Genomic DNA, 26,839 nt, shown 5'->3' on the forward strand with positions numbered 1-26,839 from the left:
GGAGGAAAACAGGCACCTAAAGTAGCCAAGAAAGGTGAAAAAAGAGCCGGCAAAAAAGGAGGAAAGATTGGTGGAACTGGTGAAAAGAAACGCAAGAGAAAGAGAAAGGAAAGTTATGCTATTTACATCTACAATGTTTTGAAACAAGTTCACCCAGATGTCGGAGTTTCAAGCAAAGCTATGAGCATCATGAACTCATTTGTCAACGACATCTTTGAGCGCATTGCTTCCGAAGCTTCGCGTTTGGCTCTTCAAAACAAAAAGTCGACCATCTCTTCTCGTGAAATTCAAACCGCAGTACGTCTTCTCTTGCCTGGAGAACTTGCAAAACACGCAGTCAGTGAAGGAACAAAAGCCGTCACAAAATACACAAGCAGCAAGTAAACCAACGTCTACCAAACACAAACGGTCTTTTTTAAGACCACACATCTTTAAAAAAACATTTACTTGGCGTCACTACAAGTTAACCGAAGTTAATAAAACTTCTAAATAATGTGCTTAAGAACACTAGCCTACATTTAAAATACTTCCCCATGTGTGTGTGTGGATTAGCTTCACTTTTCATACGTATTATTAGCTGTACTTGCAGAAAAGACAAGTACATTGATCCATGTTATTGCTTACATTTAACTTAACCCAGCTTTTCACGGAAACACTCCCAGGCAAATTAACCCTACAAAGTATTTCTAAATTTTTTTTGTGTCATATATGACATAGTATCGTATAGCAATAAATGTAACTGTGACAAGACTTTACACATTGTGTAATTTGGAAGCGTGCACAAAGTAATGTTTTAAAAGATTTGTGGCTATAAAAATAGCCGTTTTTGTTGAGCAATGACAACGCTTAACCTCCGAATCCGTAAAGAGTTCTTCCTTGACGTTTTAAGGCATAAACAACATCCATAGCGGTAACGGTCTTGCGTTTAGCGTGCTCTGTGTAGGTTACAGCATCACGAATAACATTCTCTAAGAAAACCTTCAGTACACCTCTGGTTTCCTCATAGATAAGGCCAGAGATACGTTTGACACCACCTCGTCGAGCAAGACGTCGAATAGCAGGTTTTGTGATTCCCTGAATGTTATCACGAAGAATTTTTCGGTGACGTTTAGCACCTCCTTTTCCCAATCCTTTACCTCCTTTTCCGCGTCCAGACATATTGATATAGTTGCGTACAGAACGAGTACAAAAACAACGTTTGAGTTAACAGAATTCAGACAGCTTTAAAAAGAGGCCATAAAATTACCTACTGCTCGTGGAAACACCCTAATTAACCAATAGAGTTGCGTCATTACAAAATGTTCCGAACATTTTGTACATTTTTTTAAGTAAAACTGTAGTTTTTTTAAAAATTCGTGGTCTTAATGTTTCAGTAAGGCAATAAATTTGGCATCGTTGGAATTCGCCAAACCTTCTGCTACTTACTAAAAAAAAAAAAAGTCAAAAGCTTTTGTGTATCAGAAGATACAGCCGTTTTCCCGTAGCCAAAAAACACAGATTTTATAAAAATGTTAAAGTAATGAGCGTAATGTCATTATGCAGCCAATCAGAAATTACTTTCTTAGCACCAATCAAATGGTTTGTTTTGAACCTTAGCTGTCAATCAATATGAGAAATAAAACTTTGGCGCGATAGTGCATTTTAGACCGTCTTGTGTATCCGTACTACATCGACTTCTTAAAATATGGCTCGTACAAAGCAAACTGCACGTAAATCTACTGGAGGAAAGGCTCCACGAAAACAACTCGCCACTAAAGCTGCGAGGAAAAGCGCACCAGCTACTGGAGGAGTGAAAAAACCACATCGTTACAGACCTGGTACAGTTGCTCTCAGAGAAATCAGAAGATACCAGAAGTCAACCGAGCTCTTGATCCGCAAGTTGCCTTTCCAGCGTCTTGTGCGAGAAATTGCTCAGGACTTCAAAACAGATCTGCGATTCCAGAGCACAGCCGTTATGGCTCTGCAAGAGGCTTCTGAAGCGTACCTTGTTGGCTTGTTCGAGGATACTAACTTGTGTGCCATTCACGCAAAACGAGTTACAATCATGCCTAAAGACATCCAGTTGGCAAGAAGAATTCGTGGGGAACGTGCCTAAGCATCTTACCAAACAAAAAACGGCTATTTTTATAGCCACACATCCATAAAAAATATTACGGCTAGCTTTTTATATCAAACTTTGTTCTGCTTTCTGTTTAAATTTTATGCTACATAAAAATTTTATGCTACATAAAGTTTGACAATGTTAAAAATATGAAGGGCAAGAAAAGTAAAAGCAAGAAAATAAGAAATTTAAAAACGAAAATACTTAAACTTAGGGAATCTAATCTTAAAATTACTCTTTTTTAACTGTTTAAGTGACTTAAACAAGTTTAACTTTGTACCAAGATAATGTTTTTTTGTAAATGTGTGGCTATAAAAATAGCCGTTTGTTAATGTAATAGCCAGATACACACAAATTATTTTTTTGCGGTCTTCTTTGCTGCCTTTTTGGGAGTCTTTTTGACCTTCTTTGCTGCAGGTTTTTTAGCAACAGGCTTCTTTGTGGGTTTCTTAGCTGCTGGTTTCTTAGCCGAGGCTTTCTTTGTGGCAGGCTTCTTTGCTGCTTTCTTTGGCGTGCTCTTCTTTGCTGGCTTCTTTTTTGGTGTACTTTTCTTTGCAGTAGGCTTCTTTGCCGTTGGCTTTTTTGCTGCGGCCTTTTTCTTAGGTTTTTCTTTTTTTACCTGACCTAGCTTGAATGATCCAGAAGCACCAGTGCCTTTAGTTTGAATCAAATCGCCTGATGTTACTCCTCGTTTAAGAGCCATTTTCAGATGATGATCTGAGTTTTCAGCAACTTTGTAATTTGCATGAATATATTTTGTAATAGCTTGGCGAGATGAACCACCGCGTTCCTTTAGGGTAGCGATAGCAGCCTTGATCATGTCCACATATTTAGGGTGATCAGCTGTCTTCTTTGCAGCAGGTTTCTTCTTGGGTGCGATTTTCTTTGGAGAAGCTGCTTCACTCATTTTTAATGTTTTCTTACAACAATCCAACGATAAACGATGCTTGTTATCACAGTAGAAGTATACTAAACATTACCGTGTAAATGAGATATAATTTAAGACGGTGCGAAGTATGCGGACGTAAAAGTACCACTCCCGGGAATTGATTTGGCGCGAAAACAGAAATGTGTGTTTCTGTACATCGTATAATGTCCGTTTTGGGAGCCGCGACTATGCGAAAGCATGTTAATTTTTATTTGTAGCACGACGCAATAGTCTGAAAGAGAAGCTGCTGGAGTTTGAGGTCTTCAGCATTACATCTACTCTGTTAATTTGGGCTTCTTCCGCGCCCGTGTTAGGATTTTCATAAAGCGTTCTTTGGTTTGCGTTGCGTATGTCGGCCTACATCATCGACACGGCCTGTTTCCGGCTATTAGGAGCAATTCATATATTGGGCACTGCGTTTCGACTTTTTTATTAGACCACAGTAAAAAAATTCACTCACAGAAGTCCCTTTCTTTCATGGCTACAAACACGAAGAATTCTGTCGTAAGTAAAACGAATGCGCAAGCCAAAATAACGATGGGGCGAAGTCATAAGCATGGCCCTGTGGCCCAATGGATAAGGCATCTGACTACGAATCAGGGGATTCCAGGTTCGACTCCTGGCAGGGTCGCACTGTCGCATTTCGGCTGCATGATCTACTGTGTAACGCGCGCGCACGTTCTGGCGTAATGCGTTGATAAACGGAATGTACGCAGTCATATTGGAAAGTAATATCACGCACTTAGTATCGTCGCCTTTGTTAGCATTCATGTAAGTTACCATCCACTCGCTACAGTCGCTCTCCATCCTACGGCTAAATCAACAGCCGTGATTTTTACTATGTCGCCGTCCATCCGTACGCGGTGACAGTTGTAAGCTTTACAGTAACGTGACATGCTCCACAAGCAGTTACGGTGTGTGGACGATGCCTATCATGGCAACGCTTGTTCTTTATCGCTTCTCGGCCTAATGGCTAAGATCAAGTGTAGTATCTGTTCTTATCAGTTTAATATCTGGTAGGCCATTCTCTGAATGGTCAGTATATTAATCTGATTTTTGGCCTTGGGTCATGGAGGTGGATTCATTCACGCCGTGACCACGGGTTGCCTTGGTGTTGCACTATTACCGATGGCGGCCCACATAAGCAATAAAAGAATAATAGCAGTCCTCTTTCCGACGGCACTCTGCATAGTCTACGGCGGGAACAAAACGCGTACACTGGGGGAGAATACAGCCTATGCCCCGCGACACGGCAGTTTATAACACACTCAAGCCACAAGCATTAACAAACTTTGAAGGGTACCCTCATGCTACGGTGCAGTTCCAACTCATACTTACCTGACGGGGAAGTAAAGACTGATCAATGAGGGTTTTCTTCCAGAGTGAGGCTCTTGCATTGCACTACGCTTGGGCTGACCTCTGCGATTACTGCAAACGTCAGTAACTCGACCGTACAATTTCTGGTAGTGGGGGCCTGCGTCCGCGCTCGCCCCCTCCTTAAGTCAAAATGAATGAGCTTAGAAAAGTTGCGCGGCCAAATGTCGGTGGTGACTTAAACGCTAAGGTAAAACCTCGCTTGGCTGTTACGAAACGTGATTGCGATATAAGTCCTCGGAAGGCGGCGGAATTTTATTTTATTTGCCATTCCGTCAGGGTTATTGGATGATCGGCAATAGATCGAGTTTGTATGCATTTGAAAGCTCTTTTTTCTCGTACTATCACCTGAAAATGTCGTAGGAAAATGTCATAGGAAACACTTTCAACAACCGCCACGTTCCTTAATTGTTATAACAAGAAATATATCACAGCACCATTGAAATGAAAAGGCAACAAATGAAAATGAAAAGCCTACGACACCGGGAGTTCCCAGGCGGTCCCCCATCCAAGTACTATCCCGGCCCGACGATGCTTAACTTCCGTGATCAGACGAGAACGGGTGTGTTCATCGTGGTATGGCCGTAGACATTAGTAGGGGCAAATACGTGCAATTTATTTTGACGTTGTGATCAAATTTTTTTATTTAATTTCTTTGAGTTACTTAGGACAAGGCGTATGCATGGATTATCTATTAGACTTTAAGGTTATAGTTTTGTGAAAAAAACAATGTTTTTTTAAAGATGTGTGGCTATAAAAATAGCCGTTGTTTTCTGAGTGTAGCGGTTTACTTCTTCTGTCCTTTGTCGTTCTTCTTTGGGAGTAAGACAGCTTGAATGTTTGGCAAAACACCACCAGCTGCAATGGTTACACCGCTCAAAAGTTTGTTTAATTCTTCATCATTACGAACAGCCAATTGTAAATGTCTTGGAATAATCCTAGCTTTTTTGTTGTCTCTTGCTGCGTTACCAGCCAACTCCAATATCTCAGCAGATAAATATTCCAAGACGGCTGCTAAGTAAACTGGTGCTCCAGATCCAATTCGGTTAGCATAGTGCCCTCTACGAAGGAATCTATGCACTCTACCGACTGGAAATTGAAGTCCAGCTCTTGAGGATCTTGTCTTGGCTTTAGCCTTAGCTTTTCCACCTTTTCCACGTCCAGACATAACTGCGATTTGATTTGTAAGTTAATACAAAAACGTACGAATATTTAACGTAAGTGTTAACGAAATAAACTTTACTCGTTTTTTCATCATAAAAATAGGATCGAAATCATGTTTTTTTAACCAATCATAATTAAGTATTAAACAAAAGATTTTTTTTTTAACCAATTAAATTGCGTATCGGCGTTTTCGGATCGAATTCGATCCGATTTTTTTACTTATAAACAAAAAGTTTTGACTTGCAGTTTAATGCTTATTTACAAGTTAAGTAGCAAAAATTTTTAACCATGTCTGACGCAGCAGCTAAAGGAGGAAAACAGGCACCTAAAGTAGCCAAGAAAGGTGAAAAAAGAGCCGGCAAAAAAGGAGGAAAGATTGGTGGAACTGGTGAAAAGAAACGCAAGAGAAAGAGAAAGGAAAGTTATGCTATTTACATCTACAATGTTTTGAAACAAGTTCACCCAGATGTCGGAGTTTCAAGCAAAGCTATGAGCATCATGAACTCATTTGTCAACGACATCTTTGAGCGCATTGCTTCCGAAGCTTCGCGTTTGGCTCTTCAAAACAAAAAGTCGACCATCTCTTCTCGTGAAATTCAAACCGCAGTACGTCTTCTCTTGCCTGGAGAACTTGCAAAACACGCAGTCAGTGAAGGAACAAAAGCCGTCACAAAATACACAAGCAGCAAGTAAACCAACGTCTACCAAACACAAACGGTCTTTTTTAAGACCACACATCTTTAAAAAAACATTTACTTGGCGTCACTACAAGTTAACCGAAGTTAATAAAACTTCTAAATAATGTGCTTAAGAACACTAGCCTACATTTAAAATACTTCCCCATGTGTGTGTGTGGATTAGCTTCACTTTTCATACGTATTATTAGCTGTACTTGCAGAAAAGACAAGTACATTGATCCATGTTATTGCTTACATTTAACTTAACCCAGCTTTTCACGGAAACACTCCCAGGCAAATTAACCCTACAAAGTATTTCTAAATTTTTTTTGTGTCATATATGACATAGTATCGTATAGCAATAAATGTAACTGTGACAAGACTTTACACATTGTGTAATTTGGAAGCGTGCACAAAGTAATGTTTTAAAAGATTTGTGGCTATAAAAATAGCCGTTTTTGTTGAGCAATGACAACGCTTAACCTCCGAATCCGTAAAGAGTTCTTCCTTGACGTTTTAAGGCATAAACAACATCCATAGCGGTAACGGTCTTGCGTTTAGCGTGCTCTGTGTAGGTTACAGCATCACGAATAACATTCTCTAAGAAAACCTTCAGTACACCTCTGGTTTCCTCATAGATAAGGCCAGAGATACGTTTGACACCACCTCGTCGAGCAAGACGTCGAATAGCAGGTTTTGTGATTCCCTGAATGTTATCACGAAGAATTTTTCGGTGACGTTTAGCACCTCCTTTTCCCAATCCTTTACCTCCTTTTCCGCGTCCAGACATATTGATATAGTTGCGTACAGAACGAGTACAAAAACAACGTTTGAGTTAACAGAATTCAGACAGCTTTAAAAAGAGGCCATAAAATTACCTACTGCTCGTGGAAACACCCTAATTAACCAATAGAGTTGCGTCATTACAAAATGTTCCGAACATTTTGTACATTTTTTTAAGTAAAACTGTAGTTTTTTTAAAAATTCGTGGTCTTAATGTTTCAGTAAGGCAATAAATTTGGCATCGTTGGAATTCGCCAAACCTTCTGCTACTTACTAAAAAAAAAAAAAGTCAAAAGCTTTTGTGTATCAGAAGATACAGCCGTTTTCCCGTAGCCAAAAAACACAGATTTTATAAAAATGTTAAAGTAATGAGCGTAATGTCATTATGCAGCCAATCAGAAATTACTTTCTTAGCACCAATCAAATGGTTTGTTTTGAACCTTAGCTGTCAATCAATATGAGAAATAAAACTTTGGCGCGATAGTGCATTTTAGACCGTCTTGTGTATCCGTACTACATCGACTTCTTAAAATATGGCTCGTACAAAGCAAACTGCACGTAAATCTACTGGAGGAAAGGCTCCACGAAAACAACTCGCCACTAAAGCTGCGAGGAAAAGCGCACCAGCTACTGGAGGAGTGAAAAAACCACATCGTTACAGACCTGGTACAGTTGCTCTCAGAGAAATCAGAAGATACCAGAAGTCAACCGAGCTCTTGATCCGCAAGTTGCCTTTCCAGCGTCTTGTGCGAGAAATTGCTCAGGACTTCAAAACAGATCTGCGATTCCAGAGCACAGCCGTTATGGCTCTGCAAGAGGCTTCTGAAGCGTACCTTGTTGGCTTGTTCGAGGATACTAACTTGTGTGCCATTCACGCAAAACGAGTTACAATCATGCCTAAAGACATCCAGTTGGCAAGAAGAATTCGTGGGGAACGTGCCTAAGCATCTTACCAAACAAAAAACGGCTATTTTTATAGCCACACATCCATAAAAAATATTACGGCTAGCTTTTTATATCAAATCAAAGCAAGTAAACCAACGTCTACCAAACACAAACGGTCTTTTTTAAGACCACACATCTTTAAAAAAACATTTACTTGGCGTCACTACAAGTTAACCGAAGTTAATAAAACTTCTAAATAATGTGCTTAAGAACACTAGCCTACATTTAAAATACTTCCCCATGTGTGTGTGTGGATTAGCTTCACTTTTCATACGTATTATTAGCTGTACTTGCAGAAAAGACAAGTACATTGATCCATGTTATTGCTTACATTTAACTTAACCCAGCTTTTCACGGAAACACTCCCAGGCAAATTAACCCTACAAAGTATTTCTAAATTTTTTTTGTGTCATATATGACATAGTATCGTATAGCAATAAATGTAACTGTGACAAGACTTTACACATTGTGTAATTTGGAAGCGTGCACAAAGTAATGTTTTAAAAGATTTGTGGCTATAAAAATAGCCGTTTTTGTTGAGCAATGACAACGCTTAACCTCCGAATCCGTAAAGAGTTCTTCCTTGACGTTTTAAGGCATAAACAACATCCATAGCGGTAACGGTCTTGCGTTTAGCGTGCTCTGTGTAGGTTACAGCATCACGAATAACATTCTCTAAGAAAACCTTCAGTACACCTCTGGTTTCCTCATAGATAAGGCCAGAGATACGTTTGACACCACCTCGTCGAGCAAGACGTCGAATAGCAGGTTTTGTGATTCCCTGAATGTTATCACGAAGAATTTTTCGGTGACGTTTAGCACCTCCTTTTCCCAATCCTTTACCTCCTTTTCCGCGTCCAGACATATTGATATAGTTGCGTACAGAACGAGTACAAAAACAACGTTTGAGTTAACAGAATTCAGACAGCTTTAAAAAGAGGCCATAAAATTACCTACTGCTCGTGGAAACACCCTAATTAACCAATAGAGTTGCGTCATTACAAAATGTTCCGAACATTTTGTACATTTTTTTAAGTAAAACTGTAGTTTTTTTAAAAATTCGTGGTCTTAATGTTTCAGTAAGGCAATAAATTTGGCATCGTTGGAATTCGCCAAACCTTCTGCTACTTACTAAAAAAAAAAAAAGTCAAAAGCTTTTGTGTATCAGAAGATACAGCCGTTTTCCCGTAGCCAAAAAACACAGATTTTATAAAAATGTTAAAGTAATGAGCGTAATGTCATTATGCAGCCAATCAGAAATTACTTTCTTAGCACCAATCAAATGGTTTGTTTTGAACCTTAGCTGTCAATCAATATGAGAAATAAAACTTTGGCGCGATAGTGCATTTTAGACCGTCTTGTGTATCCGTACTACATCGACTTCTTAAAATATGGCTCGTACAAAGCAAACTGCACGTAAATCTACTGGAGGAAAGGCTCCACGAAAACAACTCGCCACTAAAGCTGCGAGGAAAAGCGCACCAGCTACTGGAGGAGTGAAAAAACCACATCGTTACAGACCTGGTACAGTTGCTCTCAGAGAAATCAGAAGATACCAGAAGTCAACCGAGCTCTTGATCCGCAAGTTGCCTTTCCAGCGTCTTGTGCGAGAAATTGCTCAGGACTTCAAAACAGATCTGCGATTCCAGAGCACAGCCGTTATGGCTCTGCAAGAGGCTTCTGAAGCGTACCTTGTTGGCTTGTTCGAGGATACTAACTTGTGTGCCATTCACGCAAAACGAGTTACAATCATGCCTAAAGACATCCAGTTGGCAAGAAGAATTCGTGGGGAACGTGCCTAAGCATCTTACCAAACAAAAAACGGCTATTTTTATAGCCACACATCCATAAAAAATATTACGGCTAGCTTTTTATATCAAACTTTGTTCTGCTTTCTGTTTAAATTTTATGCTACATAAAAATTTTATGCTACATAAAGTTTGACAATGTTAAAAATATGAAGGGCAAGAAAAGTAAAAGCAAGAAAATAAGAAATTTAAAAACGAAAATACTTAAACTTAGGGAATCTAATCTTAAAATTACTCTTTTTTAACTGTTTAAGTGACTTAAACAAGTTTAACTTTGTACCAAGATAATGTTTTTTTGTAAATGTGTGGCTATAAAAATAGCCGTTTGTTAATGTAATAGCCAGATACACACAAATTATTTTTTTGCGGTCTTCTTTGCTGCCTTTTTGGGAGTCTTTTTGACCTTCTTTGCTGCAGGTTTTTTAGCAACAGGCTTCTTTGTGGGTTTCTTAGCTGCTGGTTTCTTAGCCGAGGCTTTCTTTGTGGCAGGCTTCTTTGCTGCTTTCTTTGGCGTGCTCTTCTTTGCTGGCTTCTTTTTTGGTGTACTTTTCTTTGCAGTAGGCTTCTTTGCCGTTGGCTTTTTTGCTGCGGCCTTTTTCTTAGGTTTTTCTTTTTTTACCTGACCTAGCTTGAATGATCCAGAAGCACCAGTGCCTTTAGTTTGAATCAAATCGCCTGATGTTACTCCTCGTTTAAGAGCCATTTTCAGATGATGATCTGAGTTTTCAGCAACTTTGTAATTTGCATGAATATATTTTGTAATAGCTTGGCGAGATGAACCACCGCGTTCCTTTAGGGTAGCGATAGCAGCCTTGATCATGTCCACATATTTAGGGTGATCAGCTGTCTTCTTTGCAGCAGGTTTCTTCTTGGGTGCGATTTTCTTTGGAGAAGCTGCTTCACTCATTTTTAATGTTTTCTTACAACAATCCAACGATAAACGATGCTTGTTATCACAGTAGAAGTATACTAAACATTACCGTGTAAATGAGATATAATTTAAGACGGTGCGAAGTATGCGGACGTAAAAGTACCACTCCCGGGAATTGATTTGGCGCGAAAACAGAAATGTGTGTTTCTGTACATCGTATAATGTCCGTTTTGGGAGCCGCGACTATGCGAAAGCATGTTAATTTTTATTTGTAGCACGACGCAATAGTCTGAAAGAGAAGCTGCTGGAGTTTGAGGTCTTCAGCATTACATCTACTCTGTTAATTTGGGCTTCTTCCGCGCCCGTGTTAGGATTTTCATAAAGCGTTCTTTGGTTTGCGTTGCGTATGTCGGCCTACATCATCGACACGGCCTGTTTCCGGCTATTAGGAGCAATTCATATATTGGGCACTGCGTTTCGACTTTTTTATTAGACCACAGTAAAAAAATTCACTCACAGAAGTCCCTTTCTTTCATGGCTACAAACACGAAGAATTCTGTCGTAAGTAAAACGAATGCGCAAGCCAAAATAACGATGGGGCGAAGTCATAAGCATGGCCCTGTGGCCCAATGGATAAGGCATCTGACTACGAATCAGGGGATTCCAGGTTCGACTCCTGGCAGGGTCGCACTGTCGCATTTCGGCTGCATGGTCTACTGTGTAACGCGCGCGCACGTTCTGGCGTAATGCGTTGATAAACGGAATGTACGCAGTCATATTGGAAAGTAATATCACGCACTTAGTATCGTCGCCTTTGTTAGCATTCATGTAAGTTACCATCCACTCGCTACAGTCGCTCTCCATCCTACGGCTAAATCAACAGCCGTGATTTTTACTATGTCGCCGTCCATCCGTACGCGGTGACAGTTGTAAGCTTTACAGTAACGTGACATGCTCCACAAGCAGTTACGGTGTGTGGACGATGCCTATCATGGCAACGCTTGTTCTTTATCGCTTCTCGGCCTAATGGCTAAGATCAAGTGTAGTATCTGTTCTTATCAGTTTAATATCTGGTAGGCCATTCTCTGAATGGTCAGTATATTAATCTGATTTTTGGCCTTGGGTCATGGAGGTGGATTCATTCACGCCGTGACCACGGGTTGCCTTGGTGTTGCACTATTACCGATGGCGGCCCACATAAGCAATAAAAGAATAATAGCAGTCCTCTTTCCGACGGCACTCTGCATAGTCTACGGCGGGAACAAAACGCGTACACTGGGGGAGAATACAGCCTATGCCCCGCGACACGGCAGTTTATAACACACTCAAGCCACAAGCATTAACAAACTTTGAAGGGTACCCTCATGCTACGGTGCAGTTCCAACTCATACTTACCTGACGGGGAAGTAAAGACTGATCAATGAGGGTTTTCTTCCAGAGTGAGGCTCTTGCATTGCACTACGCTTGGGCTGACCTCTGCGATTACTGCAAACGTCAGTAACTCGACCGTACAATTTCTGGTAGTGGGGGCCTGCGTCCGCGCTCGCCCCCTCCTTAAGTCAAAATGAATGAGCTTAGAAAAGTTGCGCGGCCAAATGTCGGTGGTGACTTAAACGCTAAGGTAAAACCTCGCTTGGCTGTTACGAAACGTGATTGCGATATAAGTCCTCGGAAGGCGGCGGAATTTTATTTTATTTGCCATTCCGTCAGGGTTATTGGATGATCGGCAATAGATCGAGTTTGTATGCATTTGAAAGCTCTTTTTTCTCGTACTATCACCTGAAAATGTCGTAGGAAAATGTCATAGGAAACACTTTCAACAACCGCCACGTTCCTTAATTGTTATAACAAGAAATATATCACAGCACCATTGAAATGAAAAGGCAACAAATGAAAATGAAAAGCCTACGACACCGGGAGTTCCCAGGCGGTCCCCCATCCAAGTACTATCCCGGCCCGACGATGCTTAACTTCCGTGATCAGACGAGAACGGGTGTGTTCATCGTGGTATGGCCGTAGACATTAGTAGGGGCAAATACGTGCAATTTATTTTGACGTTGTGATCAAATTTTTTTATTTAATTTCTTTGAGTTACTTAGGACAAGGCGTATGCATGGATTATCTATTAGACTTTAAGGTTATAGTTTTGTGAAAAAAACAATGTTTTTTTAAAGATGTGTGGCTATAAAAATAGCCGTTGTTTTCTGAGTGTAGCGGTTTACTTCTTCTGTCCTTTGTCGTTCTTCTTTGGGAGTAAGACAGCTTGAATGTTTGGCAAAACACCACCAGCTGCAATGGTTACACCGCTCAAAAGTTTGTTTAATTCTTCATCATTACGAACAGCCAATTGTAAATGTCTTGGAATAATCCTAGCTTTTTTGTTGTCTCTTGCTGCGTTACCAGCCAACTCCAATATCTCAGCAGATAAATATTCCAAGACGGCTGCTAAGTAAACTGGTGCTCCAGATCCAATTCGGTTAGCATAGTGCCCTCTACGAAGGAATCTATGCACTCTACCGACTGGAAATTGAAGTCCAGCTCTTGAGGATCTTGTCTTGGCTTTAGCCTTAGCTTTTCCACCTTTTCCACGTCCAGACATAACTGCGATTTGATTTGTAAGTTAATACAAAAACGTACGAATATTTAACGTAAGTGTTAACGAAATAAACTTTACTCGTTTTTTCATCATAAAAATAGGATCGAAATCATGTTTTTTTAACCAATCATAATTAAGTATTAAACAAAAGATTTTTTTTTTAACCAATTAAATTGCGTATCGGCGTTTTCGGATCGAATTCGATCCGATTTTTTTACTTATAAACAAAAAGTTTTGACTTGCAGTTTAATGCTTATTTACAAGTTAAGTAGCAAAAATTTTTAACCATGTCTGACGCAGCAGCTAAAGGAGGAAAACAGGCACCTAAAGTAGCCAAGAAAGGTGAAAAAAGAGCCGGCAAAAAAGGAGGAAAGATTGGTGGAACTGGTGAAAAGAAACGCAAGAGAAAGAGAAAGGAAAGTTATGCTATTTACATCTACAATGTTTTGAAACAAGTTCACCCAGATGTCGGAGTTTCAAGCAAAGCTATGAGCATCATGAACTCATTTGTCAACGACATCTTTGAGCGCATTGCTTCCGAAGCTTCGCGTTTGGCTCTTCAAAACAAAAAGTCGACCATCTCTTCTCGTGAAATTCAAACCGCAGTACGTCTTCTCTTGCCTGGAGAACTTGCAAAACACGCAGTCAGTGAAGGAACAAAAGCCGTCACAAAATACACAAGCAGCAAGTAAACCAACGTCTACCAAACACAAACGGTCTTTTTTAAGACCACACATCTTTAAAAAAACATTTACTTGGCGTCACTACAAGTTAACCGAAGTTAATAAAACTTCTAAATAATGTGCTTAAGAACACTAGCCTACATTTAAAATACTTCCCCATGTGTGTGTGTGGATTAGCTTCACTTTTCATACGTATTATTAGCTGTACTTGCAGAAAAGACAAGTACATTGATCCATGTTATTGCTTACATTTAACTTAACCCAGCTTTTCACGGAAACACTCCCAGGCAAATTAACCCTACAAAGTATTTCTAAATTTTTTTTGTGTCATATATGACATAGTATCGTATAGCAATAAATGTAACTGTGACAAGACTTTACACATTGTGTAATTTGGAAGCGTGCACAAAGTAATGTTTTAAAAGATTTGTGGCTATAAAAATAGCCGTTTTTGTTGAGCAATGACAACGCTTAACCTCCGAATCCGTAAAGAGTTCTTCCTTGACGTTTTAAGGCATAAACAACATCCATAGCGGTAACGGTCTTGCGTTTAGCGTGCTCTGTGTAGGTTACAGCATCACGAATAACATTCTCTAAGAAAACCTTCAGTACACCTCTGGTTTCCTCATAGATAAGGCCAGAGATACGTTTGACACCACCTCGTCGAGCAAGACGTCGAATAGCAGGTTTTGTGATTCCCTGAATGTTATCACGAAGAATTTTTCGGTGACGTTTAGCACCTCCTTTTCCCAATCCTTTACCTCCTTTTCCGCGTCCAGACATATTGATATAGTTGCGTACAGAACGAGTACAAAAACAACGTTTGAGTTAACAGAATTCAGACAGCTTTAAAAAGAGGCCATAAAATTACCTACTGCTCGTGGAAACACCCTAATTAACCAATAGAGTTGCGTCATTACAAAATGTTCCGAACATTTTGTACATTTTTTTAAGTAAAACTGTAGTTTTTTTAAAAATTCGTGGTCTTAATGTTTCAGTAAGGCAATAAATTTGGCATCGTTGGAATTCGCCAAACCTTCTGCTACTTACTAAAAAAAAAAAAAGTCAAAAGCTTTTGTGTATCAGAAGATACAGCCGTTTTCCCGTAGCCAAAAAACACAGATTTTATAAAAATGTTAAAGTAATGAGCGTAATGTCATTATGCAGCCAATCAGAAATTACTTTCTTAGCACCAATCAAATGGTTTGTTTTGAACCTTAGCTGTCAATCAATATGAGAAATAAAACTTTGGCGCGATAGTGCATTTTAGACCGTCTTGTGTATCCGTACTACATCGACTTCTTAAAATATGGCTCGTACAAAGCAAACTGCACGTAAATCTACTGGAGGAAAGGCTCCACGAAAACAACTCGCCACTAAAGCTGCGAGGAAAAGCGCACCAGCTACTGGAGGAGTGAAAAAACCACATCGTTACAGACCTGGTACAGTTGCTCTCAGAGAAATCAGAAGATACCAGAAGTCAACCGAGCTCTTGATCCGCAAGTTGCCTTTCCAGCGTCTTGTGCGAGAAATTGCTCAGGACTTCAAAACAGATCTGCGATTCCAGAGCACAGCCGTTATGGCTCTGCAAGAGGCTTCTGAAGCGTACCTTGTTGGCTTGTTCGAGGATACTAACTTGTGTGCCATTCACGCAAAACGAGTTACAATCATGCCTAAATACATCCAGTTGGCAAGAAGAATTCGTGGGGAACGTGCCTAAGCATCTTACCAAACAAAAAACGGCTATTTTTATAGCCACACATCCATAAAAAATATTACGGCTAGCTTTTTATATCAAACTTTGTTCTGCTTTCTGTTTAAATTTTATGCTACATAAAAATTTTATGCTACATAAAGTTTGACAATGTTAAAAATATGAAGGGCAAGAAAAGTAAAAGCAAGAAAATAAGAAATTTAAAAACGAAAATACTTAAACTTAGGGAATCTAATCTTAAAATTACTCTTTTTTAACTGTTTAAGTGACTTAAACAAGTTTAACTTTGTACCAAGATAATGTTTTTTTGTAAATGTGTGGCTATAAAAATAGCCGTTTGTTAATGTAATAGCCAGATACACACAAATTATTTTTTTGCGGTCTTCTTTGCTGCCTTTTTGGGAGTCTTTTTGACCTTCTTTGCTGCAGGTTTTTTAGCAACAGGCTTCTTTGTGGGTTTCTTAGCTGCTGGTTTCTTAGCCGAGGCTTTCTTTGTGGCAGGCTTCTTTGCTGCTTTCTTTGGCGTGCTCTTCTTTGCTGGCTTCTTTTTTGGTGTACTTTTCTTTGCAGTAGGCTTCTTTGCCGTTGGCTTTTTTGCTGCGGCCTTTTTCTTAGGTTTTTCTTTTTTTACCTGACCTAGCTTGAATGATCCAGAAGCACCAGTGCCTTTAGTTTGAATCAAATCGCCTGATGTTACTCCTCGTTTAAGAGCCATTTTCAGATGATGATCTGAGTTTTCAGCAACTTTGTAATTTGCATGAATATATTTTGTAATAGCTTGGCGAGATGAACCACCGCGTTCCTTTAGGGTAGCGATAGCAGCCTTGATCATGTCCACATATTTAGGGTGATCAGCTGTCTTCTTTGCAGCAGGTTTCTTCTTGGGTGCGATTTTCTTTGGAGAAGCTGCTTCACTCATTTTTAATGTTTTCTTACAACAATCCAACGATAAACGATGCTTGTTATCACAGTAGAAGTATACTAAACATTACCGTGTAAATGAGATATAATTTAAGACGGTGCGAAGTATGCGGACGTAAAAGTACCACTCCCGGGAATTGATTTGGCGCGAAAACAGAAATGTGTGTTTCTGTACATCGTATAATGTCCGTTTTGGGAGCCGCGACTATGCGAAAGCATGTTAATTTTTATTTGTAGCACGACGCAATAGTCTGAAAGAGAAGCTGCTGGAGTTTGAGGTCTTCAGCATTACATCTACTCTGTTAATTTGGGCTTCTTCCGCGCCCGTGTTAGGATTTTCATAAAGCGTTCTTTGGTTTGCGTTGCGTATGTCGGCCTACATCATCGACACGGCCTGTTTCCGGCTATTAGGAGCAATTCATATATTGGGCACTGCGTTTCGACTTTTTTATTAGACCACAGTAAAAAAATTCACTCACAGAAGTCCCTTTCTTTCATGGCTACAAACACGAAGAATTCTGTCGTAAGTAAAACGAATGCGCAAGCCAAAATAACGATGGGGCGAAGTCATAAGCATGGCCCTGTGGCCCAATGGATAAGGCATCTGACTACGAATCAGGGGATTCCAGGTTCGACTCCTGGCAGGGTCGCACTGTCGCATTTCGGCTGCATGGTCTACTGTGTAACGCGCGCGCACGTTCTGGCGTAATGCGTTGATAAACGGAATGTACGCAGTCATATTGGAAAGTAATATCACGCACTTAGTATCGTCGCCTTTGTTAGCATTCATGTAAGTTACCATCCACTCGCTACAGTCGCTCTCCATCCTACGGCTAAATCAACAGCCGTGATTTTTACTATGTCGCCGTCCATCCGTACGCGGTGACAGTTGTAAGCTTTACAGTAACGTGACATGCTCCACAAGCAGTTACGGTGTGTGGACGATGCCTATCATGGCAACGCTTGTTCTTTATCGCTTCTCGGCCTAATGGCTAAGATCAAGTGTAGTATCTGTTCTTATCAGTTTAATATCTGGTAGGCCATTCTCTGAATGGTCAGTATATTAATCTGATTTTTGGCCTTGGGTCATGGAGGTGGATTCATTCACGCCGTGACCACGGGTTGCCTTGGTGTTGCACTATTACCGATGGCGGCCCACATAAGCAATAAAAGAATAATAGCAGTCCTCTTTCCGACGGCACTCTGCATAGTCTACGGCGGGAACAAAACGCGTACACTGGGGGAGAATACAGCCTATGCCCCGCGACACGGCAGTTTATAACACACTCAAGCCACAAGCATTAACAAACTTTGAAGGGTACCCTCATGCTACGGTGCAGTTCCAACTCATACTTACCTGACGGGGAAGTAAAGACTGATCAATGAGGGTTTTCTTCCAGAGTGAGGCTCTTGCATTGCACTACGCTTGGGCTGACCTCTGCGATTACTGCAAACGTCAGTAACTCGACCGTACAATTTCTGGTAGTGGGGGCCTGCGTCCGCGCTCGCCCCCTCCTTAAGTCAAAATGAATGAGCTTAGAAAAGTTGCGCGGCCAAATGTCGGTGGTGACTTAAACGCTAAGGTAAAACCTCGCTTGGCTGTTACGAAACGTGATTGCGATATAAGTCCTCGGAAGGCGGCGGAATTTTATTTTATTTGCCATTCCGTCAGGGTTATTGGATGATCGGCAATAGATCGAGTTTGTATGCATTTGAAAGCTCTTTTTTCTCGTACTATCACCTGAAAATGTCGTAGGAAAATGTCATAGGAAACACTTTCAACAACCGCCACGTTCCTTAATTGTTATAACAAGAAATATATCACAGCACCATTGAAATGAAAAGGCAACAAATGAAAATGAAAAGCCTACGACACCGGGAGTTCCCAGGCGGTCCCCCATCCAAGTACTATCCCGGCCCGACGATGCTTAACTTCCGTGATCAGACGAGAACGGGTGTGTTCATCGTGGTATGGCCGTAGACATTAGTAGGGGCAAATACGTGCAATTTATTTTGACGTTGTGATCAAATTTTTTTATTTAATTTCTTTGAGTTACTTAGGACAAGGCGTATGCATGGATTATCTATTAGACTTTAAGGTTATAGTTTTGTGAAAAAAACAATGTTTTTTTAAAGATGTGTGGCTATAAAAATAGCCGTTGTTTTCTGAGTGTAGCGGTTTACTTCTTCTGTCCTTTGTCGTTCTTCTTTGGGAGTAAGACAGCTTGAATGTTTGGCAAAACACCACCAGCTGCAATGGTTACACCGCTCAAAAGTTTGTTTAATTCTTCATCATTACGAACAGCCAATTGTAAATGTCTTGGAATAATCCTAGCTTTTTTGTTGTCTCTTGCTGCGTTACCAGCCAACTCCAATATCTCAGCAGATAAATATTCCAAGACGGCTGCTAAGTAAACTGGTGCTCCAGATCCAATTCGGTTAGCATAGTGCCCTCTACGAAGGAATCTATGCACTCTACCGACTGGAAATTGAAGTCCAGCTCTTGAGGATCTTGTCTTGGCTTTAGCCTTAGCTTTTCCACCTTTTCCACGTCCAGACATAACTGCGATTTGATTTGTAAGTTAATACAAAAACGTACGAATATTTAACGTAAGTGTTAACGAAATAAACTTTACTCGTTTTTTCATCATAAAAATAGGATCGAAATCATGTTTTTTTAACCAATCATAATTAAGTATTAAACAAAAGATTTTTTTTTTAACCAATTAAATTGCGTATCGGCGTTTTCGGATCGAATTCGATCCGATTTTTTTACTTATAAACAAAAAGTTTTGACTTGCAGTTTAATGCTTATTTACAAGTTAAGTAGCAAAAATTTTTAACCATGTCTGACGCAGCAGCTAAAGGAGGAAAACAGGCACCTAAAGTAGCCAAGAAAGGTGAAAAAAGAGCCGGCAAAAAAGGAGGAAAGATTGGTGGAACTGGTGAAAAGAAACGCAAGAGAAAGAGAAAGGAAAGTTATGCTATTTACATCTACAATGTTTTGAAACAAGTTCACCCAGATGTCGGAGTTTCAAGCAAAGCTATGAGCATCATGAACTCATTTGTCAACGACATCTTTGAGCGCATTGCTTCCGAAGCTTCGCGTTTGGCTCTTCAAAACAAAAAGTCGACCATCTCTTCTCGTGAAATTCAAACCGCAGTACGTCTTCTCTTGCCTGGAGAACTTGCAAAACACGCAGTCAGTGAAGGAACAAAAGCCGTCACAAAATACACAAGCAGCAAGTAAACCAACGTCTACCAAACACAAACGGTCTTTTTTAAGACCACACATCTTTAAAAAAACATTTACTTGGCGTCACTACAAGTTAACCGAAGTTAATAAAACTTCTAAATAATGTGCTTAAGAACACTAGCCTACATTTAAAATACTTCCCCATGTGTGTGTGTGGATTAGCTTCACTTTTCATACGTATTATTAGCTGTACTTGCAGAAAAGACAAGTACATTGATCCATGTTATTGCTTACATTTAACTTAACCCAGCTTTTCACGGAAACACTCCCAGGCAAATTAACCCTACAAAGTATTTCTAAATTTTTTTTGTGTCATATATGACATAGTATCGTATAGCAATAAATGTAACTGTGACAAGACTTTACACATTGTGTAATTTGGAAGCGTGCACAAAGTAATGTTTTAAAAGATTTGTGGCTATAAAAATAGCCGTTTTTGTTGAGCAATGACAACGCTTAACCTCCGAATCCGTAAAGAGTTCTTCCTTGACGTTTTAAGGCATAAACAACATCCATAGCGGTAACGGTCTTGCGTTTAGCGTGCTCTGTGTAGGTTACAGCATCACGAATAACATTCTCTAAGAAAACCTTCAGTACACCTCTGGTTTCCTCATAGATAAGGCCAGAGATACGTTTGACACCACCTCGTCGAGCAAGACGTCGAATAGCAGGTTTTGTGATTCCCTGAATGTTATCACGAAGAATTTTTCGGTGACGTTTAGCACCTCCTTTTCCCAATCCTTTACCTCCTTTTCCGCGTCCAGACATATTGATATAGTTGCGTACAGAACGAGTACAAAAACAACGTTTGAGTTAACAGAATTCAGACAGCTTTAAAAAGAGGCCATAAAATTACCTACTGCTCGTGGAAACACCCTAATTAACCAATAGAGTTGCGTCATTACAAAATGTTCCGAACATTTTGTACATTTTTTTAAGTAAAACTGTAGTTTTTTTAAAAATTCGTGGTCTTAATGTTTCAGTAAGGCAATAAATTTGGCATCGTTGGAATTCGCCAAACCTTCTGCTACTTACTAAAAAAAAAAAAGTCAAAAGCTTTTGTGTATCAGAAGATACAGCCGTTTTCCCGTAGCCAAAAAACACAGATTTTATAAAAATGTTAAAGTAATGAGCGTAATGTCATTATGCAGCCAATCAGAAATTACTTTCTTAGCACCAATCAAATGGTTTGTTTTGAACCTTAGCTGTCAATCAATATGAGAAATAAAACTTTGGCGCGATAGTGCATTTTAGACCGTCTTGTGTATCCGTACTACATCGACTTCTTAAAATATGGCTCGTACAAAGCAAACTGCACGTAAATCTACTGGAGGAAAGGCTCCACGAAAACAACTCGCCACTAAAGCTGCGAGGAAAAGCGCACCAGCTACTGGAGGAGTGAAAAAACCACATCGTTACAGACCTGGTACAGTTGCTCTCAGAGAAATCAGAAGATACCAGAAGTCAACCGAGCTCTTGATCCGCAAGTTGCCTTTCCAGCGTCTTGTGCGAGAAATTGCTCAGGACTTCAAAACAGATCTGCGATTCCAGAGCACAGCCGTTATGGCTCTGCAAGAGGCTTCTGAAGCGTACCTTGTTGGCTTGTTCGAGGATACTAACTTGTGTGCCATTCACGCAAAACGAGTTACAATCATGCCTAAAGACATCCAGTTGGCAAGAAGAATTCGTGGGGAACGTGCCTAAGCATCTTACCAAACAAAAAACGGCTATTTTTATAGCCACACATCCATAAAAAATATTACGGCTAGCTTTTTATATCAAACTTTGTTCTGCTTTCTGTTTAAATTTTATGCTACATAAAAATTTTATGCTACATAAAGTTTGACAATGTTAAAAATATGAAGGGCAAGAAAAGTAAAAGCAAGAAAATAAGAAATTTAAAAACGAAAATACTTAAACTTAGGGAATCTAATCTTAAAATTACTCTTTTTTAACTGTTTAAGTGACTTAAACAAGTTTAACTTTGTACCAAGATAATGTTTTTTTGTAAATGTGTGGCTATAAAAATAGCCGTTTGTTAATGTAATAGCCAGATACACACAAATTATTTTTTTGCGGTCTTCTTTGCTGCCTTTTTGGGAGTCTTTTTGACCTTCTTTGCTGCAGGTTTTTTAGCAACAGGCTTCTTTGTGGGTTTCTTAGCTGCTGGTTTCTTAGCCGAGGCTTTCTTTGTGGCAGGCTTCTTTGCTGCTTTCTTTGGCGTGCTCTTCTTTGCTGGCTTCTTTTTTGGTGTACTTTTCTTTGCAGTAGGCTTCTTTGCCGTTGGCTTTTTTGCTGCGGCCTTTTTCTTAGGTTTTTCTTTTTTTACCTGACCTAGCTTGAATGATCCAGAAGCACCAGTGCCTTTAGTTTGAATCAAATCGCCTGATGTTACTCCTCGTTTAAGAGCCATTTTCAGATGATGATCTGAGTTTTCAGCAACTTTGTAATTTGCATGAATATATTTTGTAATAGCTTGGCGAGATGAACCACCGCGTTCCTTTAGGGTAGCGATAGCAGCCTTGATCATGTCCACATATTTAGGGTGATCAGCTGTCTTCTTTGCAGCAGGTTTCTTCTTGGGTGCGATTTTCTTTGGAGAAGCTGCTTCACTCATTTTTAATGTTTTCTTACAACAATCCAACGATAAACGATGCTTGTTATCACAGTAGAAGTATACTAAACATTACCGTGTAAATGAGATATAATTTAAGACGGTGCGAAGTATGCGGACGTAAAAGTACCACTCCCGGGAATTGATTTGGCGCGAAAACAGAAATGTGTGTTTCTGTACATCGTATAATGTCCGTTTTGGGAGCCGCGACTATGCGAAAGCATGTTAATTTTTATTTGTAGCACGACGCAATAGTCTGAAAGAGAAGCTGCTGGAGTTTGAGGTCTTCAGCATTACATCTACTCTGTTAATTTGGGCTTCTTCCGCGCCCGTGTTAGGATTTTCATAAAGCGTTCTTTGGTTTGCGTTGCGTATGTCGGCCTACATCATCGACACGGCCTGTTTCCGGCTATTAGGAGCAATTCATATATTGGGCACTGCGTTTCGACTTTTTTATTAGACCACAGTAAAAAAATTCACTCACAGAAGTCCCTTTCTTTCATGGCTACAAACACGAAGAATTCTGTCGTAAGTAAAACGAATGCGCAAGCCAAAATAACGATGGGGCGAAGTCATAAGCATGGCCCTGTGGCCCAATGGATAAGGCATCTGACTACGAATCAGGGGATTCCAGGTTCGACTCCTGGCAGGGTCGCACTGTCGCATTTCGGCTGCATGGTCTACTGTGTAACGCGCGCGCACGTTCTGGCGTAATGCGTTGATAAACGGAATGTACGCAGTCATATTGGAAAGTAATATCACGCACTTAGTATCGTCGCCTTTGTTAGCATTCATGTAAGTTACCATCCACTCGCTACAGTCGCTCTCCATCCTACGGCTAAATCAACAGCCGTGATTTTTACTATGTCGCCGTCCATCCGTACGCGGTGACAGTTGTAAGCTTTACAGTAACGTGACATGCTCCACAAGCAGTTACGGTGTGTGGACGATGCCTATCATGGCAACGCTTGTTCTTTATCGCTTCTCGGCCTAATGGCTAAGATCAAGTGTAGTATCTGTTCTTATCAGTTTAATATCTGGTAGGCCATTCTCTGAATGGTCAGTATATTAATCTGATTTTTGGCCTTGGGTCATGGAGGTGGATTCATTCACGCCGTGACCACGGGTTGCCTTGGTGTTGCACTATTACCGATGGCGGCCCACATAAGCAATAAAAGAATAATAGCAGTCCTCTTTCCGACGGCACTCTGCATAGTCTACGGCGGGAACAAAACGCGTACACTGGGGGAGAATACAGCCTATGCCCCGCGACACGGCAGTTTATAACACACTCAAGCCACAAGCATTAACAAACTTTGAAGGGTACCCTCATGCTACGGTGCAGTTCCAACTCATACTTACCTGACGGGGAAGTAAAGACTGATCAATGAGGGTTTTCTTCCAGAGTGAGGCTCTTGCATTGCACTACGCTTGGGCTGACCTCTGCGATTACTGCAAACGTCAGTAACTCGACCGTACAATTTCTGGTAGTGGGGGCCTGCGTCCGCGCTCGCCCCCTCCTTAAGTCAAAATGAATGAGCTAAGAAAAGTTGCGCGGCCAAATGTCGGTGGTGACTTAAACGCTAAGGTAAAACCTCGCTTGGCTGTTACGAAACGTGATTGCGATATAAGTCCTCGGAAGGCGGCGGAATTTTATTTTATTTGCCATTCCGTCAGGGTTATTGGATGATCGGCAATAGATCGAGTTTGTATGCATTTGAAAGCTCTTTTTTCTCGTACTATCACCTGAAAATGTCGTAGGAAAATGTCATAGGAAACACTTTCAACAACCGCCACGTTCCTTAATTGTTATAACAAGAAATATATCACAGCACCATTGAAATGAAAAGGCAACAAATGAAAATGAAAAGCCTACGACACCGGGAGTTCCCAGGCGGTCCCCCATCCAAGTACTATCCCGGCCCGACGATGCTTAACTTCCGTGATCAGACGAGAACGGGTGTGTTCATCGTGGTATGGCCGTAGACATTAGTAGGGGCAAATACGTGCAATTTATTTTGACGTTGTGATCAAATTTTTTTATTTAATTTCTTTGAGTTACTTAGGACAAGGCGTATGCATGGATTATCTATTAGACTTTAAGGTTATAGTTTTGTGAAAAAAACAATGTTTTTTTAAAGATGTGTGGCTATAAAAATAGCCGTTGTTTTCTGAGTGTAGCGGTTTACTTCTTCTGTCCTTTGTCGTTCTTCTTTGGGAGTAAGACAGCTTGAATGTTTGGCAAAACACCACCAGCTGCAATGGTTACACCGCTCAAAAGTTTGTTTAATTCTTCATCATTACGAACAGCCAATTGTAAATGTCTTGGAATAATCCTAGCTTTTTTGTTGTCTCTTGCTGCGTTACCAGCCAACTCCAATATCTCAGCAGATAAATATTCCAAGACGGCTGCTAAGTAAACTGGTGCTCCAGATCCAATTCGGTTAGCATAGTGCCCTCTACGAAGGAATCTATGCACTCTACCGACTGGAAATTGAAGTCCAGCTCTTGAGGATCTTGTCTTGGCTTTAGCCTTAGCTTTTCCACCTTTTCCACGTCCAGACATAACTGCGATTTGATTTGTAAGTTAATACAAAAACGTACGAATATTTAACGTAAGTGTTAACGAAATAAACTTTACTCGTTTTTTCATCATAAAAATAGGATCGAAATCATGTTTTTTTAACCAATCATAATTAAGTATTAAACAAAAGATTTTTTTTTTAACCAATTAAATTGCGTATCGGCGTTTTCGGATCGAATTCGATCCGATTTTTTTACTTATAAACAAAAAGTTTTGACTTGCAGTTTAATGCTTATTTACAAGTTAAGTAGCAAAAATTTTTAACCATGTCTGACGCAGCAGCTAAAGGAGGAAAACAGGCACCTAAAGTAGCCAAGAAAGGTGAAAAAAGAGCCGGCAAAAAAGGAGGAAAGATTGGTGGAACTGGTGAAAAGAAACGCAAGAGAAAGAGAAAGGAAAGTTATGCTATTTACATCTACAATGTTTTGAAACAAGTTCACCCAGATGTCGGAGTTTCAAGCAAAGCTATGAGCATCATGAACTCATTTGTCAACGACATCTTTGAGCGCATTGCTTCCGAAGCTTCGCGTTTGGCTCTTCAAAACAAAAAGTCGACCATCTCTTCTCGTGAAATTCAAACCGCAGTACGTCTTCTCTTGCCTGGAGAACTTGCAAAACACGCAGTCAGTGAAGGAACAAAAGCCGTCACAAAATACACAAGCAGCAAGTAAACCAACGTCTACCAAACACAAACGGTCTTTTTTAAGACCACACATCTTTAAAAAAACATTTACTTGGCGTCACTACAAGTTAACCGAAGTTAATAAAACTTCTAAATAATGTGCTTAAGAACACTAGCCTACATTTAAAATACTTCCCCATGTGTGTGTGTGGATTAGCTTCACTTTTCATACGTATTATTAGCTGTACTTGCAGAAAAGACAAGTACATTGATCCATGTTATTGCTTACATTTAACTTAACCCAGCTTTTCACGGAAACACTCCCAGGCAAATTAACCCTACAAAGTATTTCTAAATTTTTTTTGTGTCATATATGACATAGTATCGTATAGCAATAAATGTAACTGTGACAAGACTTTACACATTGTGTAATTTGGAAGCGTGCACAAAGTAATGTTTTAAAAGATTTGTGGCTATAAAAATAGCCGTTTTTGTTGAGCAATGACAACGCTTAACCTCCGAATCCGTAAAGAGTTCTTCCTTGACGTTTTAAGGCATAAACAACATCCATAGCGGTAACGGTCTTGCGTTTAGCGTGCTCTGTGTAGGTTACAGCATCACGAATAACATTCTCTAAGAAAACCTTCAGTACACCTCTGGTTTCCTCATAGATAAGGCCAGAGATACGTTTGACACCACCTCGTCGAGCAAGACGTCGAATAGCAGGTTTTGTGATTCCCTGAATGTTATCACGAAGAATTTTTCGGTGACGTTTAGCACCTCCTTTTCCCAATCCTTTACCTCCTTTTCCGCGTCCAGACATATTGATATAGTTGCGTACAGAACGAGTACAAAAACAACGTTTGAGTTAACAGAATTCAGACAGCTTTAAAAAGAGGCCATAAAATTACCTACTGCTCGTGGAAACACCCTAATTAACCAATAGAGTTGCGTCATTACAAAATGTTCCGAACATTTTGTACATTTTTTTAAGTAAAACTGTAGTTTTTTTAAAAATTCGTGGTCTTAATGTTTCAGTAAGGCAATAAATTTGGCATCGTTGGAATTCGCCAAACCTTCTGCTACTTACTAAAAAAAAAAAAAGTCAAAAGCTTTTGTGTATCAGAAGATACAGCCGTTTTCCCGTAGCCAAAAAACACAGATTTTATAAAAATGTTAAAGTAATGAGCGTAATGTC

The 26,839-nt window shown here is 40.1% G+C and overlaps 16 non-coding genes across 16 annotated transcripts; 12 read left to right on the forward strand and 4 right to left on the reverse strand.

Moving 5' to 3' along the window:
• The first annotated feature begins 3,587 nt into the window (after positions 1–3,587).
• Trnar-acg (transfer RNA arginine (anticodon ACG)) lies at positions 3,588–3,660 on the forward strand. The gene has a single exon. It is a non-coding gene; the product is annotated as a tRNA-Arg (tRNA).
• Positions 3,661–3,982: 322 nt separating this feature from the next.
• On the forward strand, positions 3,983–4,174 carry LOC130661298 (U2 spliceosomal RNA). Its single transcript, XR_008988490.1, has one exon. It is a non-coding gene; the product is annotated as a U2 spliceosomal RNA (small nuclear RNA).
• A 185-nt stretch (positions 4,175–4,359) lies between these two features.
• LOC130660251 (U1 spliceosomal RNA) lies at positions 4,360–4,524 on the forward strand. Its single transcript, XR_008987452.1, has one exon. It is a non-coding gene; the product is annotated as a U1 spliceosomal RNA (small nuclear RNA).
• A 350-nt stretch (positions 4,525–4,874) lies between these two features.
• LOC130658296 (5S ribosomal RNA) lies at positions 4,875–4,993 on the reverse strand. The gene has a single exon (XR_008985513.1). It is a non-coding gene; the product is annotated as a 5S ribosomal RNA (ribosomal RNA).
• Positions 4,994–11,266: 6,273 nt separating this feature from the next.
• Trnar-acg (transfer RNA arginine (anticodon ACG)) lies at positions 11,267–11,339 on the forward strand. Its single transcript has one exon. It is a non-coding gene; the product is annotated as a tRNA-Arg (tRNA).
• A 322-nt stretch (positions 11,340–11,661) lies between these two features.
• On the forward strand, positions 11,662–11,853 carry LOC130661299 (U2 spliceosomal RNA). Its single transcript, XR_008988491.1, has one exon. It is a non-coding gene; the product is annotated as a U2 spliceosomal RNA (small nuclear RNA).
• A 185-nt stretch (positions 11,854–12,038) lies between these two features.
• On the forward strand, positions 12,039–12,203 carry LOC130660252 (U1 spliceosomal RNA). Its single transcript, XR_008987453.1, has one exon. It is a non-coding gene; the product is annotated as a U1 spliceosomal RNA (small nuclear RNA).
• Positions 12,204–12,553: 350 nt separating this feature from the next.
• LOC130658298 (5S ribosomal RNA) lies at positions 12,554–12,672 on the reverse strand. The gene has a single exon (XR_008985514.1). It is a non-coding gene; the product is annotated as a 5S ribosomal RNA (ribosomal RNA).
• A 4,470-nt stretch (positions 12,673–17,142) lies between these two features.
• On the forward strand, positions 17,143–17,215 carry Trnar-acg (transfer RNA arginine (anticodon ACG)). Its single transcript has one exon. It is a non-coding gene; the product is annotated as a tRNA-Arg (tRNA).
• A 322-nt stretch (positions 17,216–17,537) lies between these two features.
• On the forward strand, positions 17,538–17,729 carry LOC130661300 (U2 spliceosomal RNA). Its single transcript, XR_008988492.1, has one exon. It is a non-coding gene; the product is annotated as a U2 spliceosomal RNA (small nuclear RNA).
• Positions 17,730–17,914: 185 nt separating this feature from the next.
• LOC130660253 (U1 spliceosomal RNA) lies at positions 17,915–18,079 on the forward strand. The gene has a single exon (XR_008987454.1). It is a non-coding gene; the product is annotated as a U1 spliceosomal RNA (small nuclear RNA).
• Positions 18,080–18,429: 350 nt separating this feature from the next.
• Positions 18,430–18,548, reverse strand: LOC130658299 (5S ribosomal RNA). The gene has a single exon (XR_008985515.1). It is a non-coding gene; the product is annotated as a 5S ribosomal RNA (ribosomal RNA).
• A 4,469-nt stretch (positions 18,549–23,017) lies between these two features.
• On the forward strand, positions 23,018–23,090 carry Trnar-acg (transfer RNA arginine (anticodon ACG)). The gene has a single exon. It is a non-coding gene; the product is annotated as a tRNA-Arg (tRNA).
• A 322-nt stretch (positions 23,091–23,412) lies between these two features.
• Positions 23,413–23,604, forward strand: LOC130661301 (U2 spliceosomal RNA). The gene has a single exon (XR_008988494.1). It is a non-coding gene; the product is annotated as a U2 spliceosomal RNA (small nuclear RNA).
• A 185-nt stretch (positions 23,605–23,789) lies between these two features.
• On the forward strand, positions 23,790–23,954 carry LOC130660255 (U1 spliceosomal RNA). The gene has a single exon (XR_008987455.1). It is a non-coding gene; the product is annotated as a U1 spliceosomal RNA (small nuclear RNA).
• A 350-nt stretch (positions 23,955–24,304) lies between these two features.
• LOC130658300 (5S ribosomal RNA) lies at positions 24,305–24,423 on the reverse strand. The gene has a single exon (XR_008985516.1). It is a non-coding gene; the product is annotated as a 5S ribosomal RNA (ribosomal RNA).
• Positions 24,424–26,839: the final 2,416 nt, after the last annotated feature.

This window comes from Hydractinia symbiolongicarpus, chromosome 9 (genome assembly GCF_029227915.1).
Source record: "Hydractinia symbiolongicarpus strain clone_291-10 chromosome 9, HSymV2.1, whole genome shotgun sequence".
Lineage (NCBI taxonomy): Eukaryota > Metazoa > Cnidaria > Hydrozoa > Anthoathecata > Hydractiniidae > Hydractinia > Hydractinia symbiolongicarpus.